Source organism: Cupressus sempervirens, chromosome 4 (genome assembly GCF_028749045.1).
Source record: "Cupressus sempervirens isolate cs-2001-9-10 chromosome 4, ASM2874904v1, whole genome shotgun sequence".
Taxonomy (NCBI): Eukaryota; Viridiplantae; Streptophyta; class Pinopsida; order Cupressales; family Cupressaceae; genus Cupressus; species Cupressus sempervirens.
Window position 1 is genome coordinate 27,479,664 of NC_143121.1, and position 3,292 is coordinate 27,482,955.

A 3,292-nucleotide genomic window follows, 5' to 3' on the forward strand; every position below is an offset into this window, starting at 1 on the left:
AGCTAAAAAGGATGTACAAGCTGACAGACCAAGATATTTACAAGCAGGCTAATCAAGATATGGTACAAGCTAATAGACCAATGATATGTTACAAGAAGGCAAAAGCTCAGGATGATAGGATAGCGGGATGGTTTGATGTTGTGCAAGATGCGAAAGCTAAGGGTGGGGTGATAGCGAAAGATATGGATTTGGCAGGATGCATCCAATGATGATGAGAGATTTTGTGACCAAGGATAGCTAGAGGAGCAGGATGAGATGGCTGGATAGGATGGTAGATAGCTAGGATTATGATGGATATAAAGAGATGACATTGGGTTTGCATGAGGATAGCCTAGAGCTAGATACCAATGACAAGGGAGGATGGACAAGACAAGATCTCCAAGGAATATAGTGCCCCCAATCAGAAGATAACATGTAGAAGGAGGTCTTCTGATGGATGTGATAGGATTGAAGCTAGGAGGGAAAAAGCTGAAGGGGCTAGGGAGATGGATGATAGCTGAGATGATTGGCTGAAGCTGCATAAGATTAGTGGATGGTGTGAGATGGAAGCTGGAGGATGGAGGATAGGTGGATAGATTGGAAGATGAAGTTGGATGTCAAGAGATGACCAAAAGCATGAGGGTGATAGGCTAAGCTGGGGATGGTGGGATTACGCATGACGTTTGTTTGCCAAGTTTGCATCATGGTACTTGTCCAAGGCGCTTGAATTGCCAAGTTTTCACCAGTGGACGCTTTATTTTTCTTTGCTTTTTTTACTTTTTGACTTTGGACTTAGCTGGAATGATTTTGGCTTTCTTCAGCTATTTTGGCTATTTTGAGATTTTTCACTGGCTGTTGGAATGTTCAATTTTGTTGCTAGCTGTTGCTACACCGGATGTGTGATTTATGCAATAGATCGGATTAGATGGGATTGATGGTAGGAGATGGAGGAATGAAAATGCTGGAAAGGAGCATGAGATGGGGATGCTTGCAAGAGCAACATTGGCACATGTTGGGACGGGTGTGAAAAGAGCATATGGGGGATAGATGGTAGATGCGGGCGTGATGGAGGATTTGTGGAAGCGTGCTTGGGGATATAGGTACCCAAGATGGAGTTAGGAGATGGGGGACATGAGTCACTGGATGGGGGATTAGCAATGGTGGATGCCATTATGCATTAAGTTTCAAATTTTTTCTTGGGGATCCACATGGTTTTGGATTTTCTTTTCATAGGCTGTTGCATTGTTTTGCATTCTTTGATTGGATTTTTCCTTTTTGGAGTATGTCTTTTAGAATAGACATATGATTGCCTAGGATGTGGATTTTTAGCTTTATGCATTTTGAAGTTGGCATTCACATTGTTGTGGTAAGCTTTGGGAAGATGGTTAGGAGAAGCTTTGTGAGATGGAGAGGATATGAAAGAGCATGTAGGGGGATGATGATGGATGATGTGCCCTGATATGTGCCTTTGTTGATCTTGCATAGAAATGGATGGAATAGGATTTTTATGATGGCTGATAGGAGGATGGAGGATGGTAGATTTTGGGACATAGGGACCCAAAATGGATTTAGCGAATGAAGGGGGGATATGGTAGGTTGTTTTGGGTTGCAAAGATGGTGGAGGGGGGATGACATAAGATTTCTTGAAGGAGTGATGGGAGGCTGGCATGGTGGGCTTGGAGATAGGCTTGGTTTGGGGGTGTGGTGTACCAACACCTTTAGATGGTGAGCCTTTGGATACATATCCAAGACCATGAAATCCTAGATTTTTTTGTGCAATAATAGGCTCTCTGATTCCTTGCTCTTGTGGTCCTAAACCTTGACCTTGATAATGCCATCGATTGAGCATTTGAACAAGCTGAGGAAACTTTATGCTTGCAGAAAATGGTAGAAGTGATTTATTAGGTGTATTGCAATGGGGAGATACTGTTCTTAATTCTTCTGTTGAGAGAGGGCCACCATGGATGAATGTAAGTGAACCAAGAGGGTAGATTATAGATGGTGGAATAGCTTGGATAGGTGGTAAGATGGAAGCATGGAGCGGGGGAGATGGAAGGATAGGATCTTGATGTAGCTGGTGGGACAACAAGATATCCTGTAGTGGAGGAGATATGGCTTGAGGTTTTGGAGATGGAGGAGATGGTGACTACACTATGGATGGAAGACATGGTACGATGATATCTTCATTTATGCTTTGGGGGATGTCAACATACTTTTGGGCAGGATCTTGATAGGATTGGTTTGGAGTGGATGGTGCGATAGGAGGTGAAGGGATGGATTCTTCAAAGGCAGTGGATGGATAGATGGGGGATTCAGTAGTGGAGACGGGTGAGAAGAAGATGGATGCATAAGGGTCATTATGAGAGATTTGGGAAATGCTTGGAGGCGATGTGGATAGGATTTTGAGGGATTTGATAAGTGGTGGGATTTTGATGCTTGCGGGAAGTGGAAGGATTTTAAGCAATTTGATGGATGGTATGGGGATGATAGCTATGGGAGATGGAGGTGATATTATAGATGGGGAAGCTTCATCACTGACTACTTCACATGGTTGGATTAGATGACATGGCTTATTGACTGTTGGAGGCAACTTTTCTTGTATTTCCTCTAGGAGATTCCTTGGAGACTCATGTGTCAAAGGTGGAGGTGGATTGACAGTAATAGCTAGTGTGATGGGGGTGGAAGATTGGAAGCTTGGTTGATGGGGAGATGGAGGGGAAGCTGGAATATCAAATGGCATGACTAGATAGTTTGGAATAACTCTTGGATTTTGGGGGATGCTTGGGGGAATGTTTCTAAGGCTTTCAATATACCCGTCATAGTCAACAAGATTTTCATCATCATTGGAATAGGAGGTGGCGGGAGCAAGGACAATGCAACCAAACACATCATGATAGGATTGGTACTTCATGCTTTGATGATGAGTTTGATGGGGATGGGGTCTTGCGTATGGATGAACATGGAAGCTCATGGTTGGATTTGGGTTAAGCACAGATTTTGGATTGGCTGATGAAAGATTTCCTAGGGAGAGTCAAAGCTATATGACAGACCTGAGGAGGATTGGCTGGAGATTTTGGCTTTCTTGTGGATGGAAGACTTCAAGGGCATGCTGTCAAAAAGTGAGAGTTTCGCTTTCCTATGCACTGGATTGGTGGAGATTGTGTCAACCTAAGAATAGACTAATGATCCTATGGGCATGACACGAGATTGATCACTTGTGGATCCCAACCTTTAGCTCAAGGTGATGAGGGATAACAGGTGACAAAGATAGATTACCCTAGACAAAGCTCTGTCAAAAGGATAACTGTGGTGA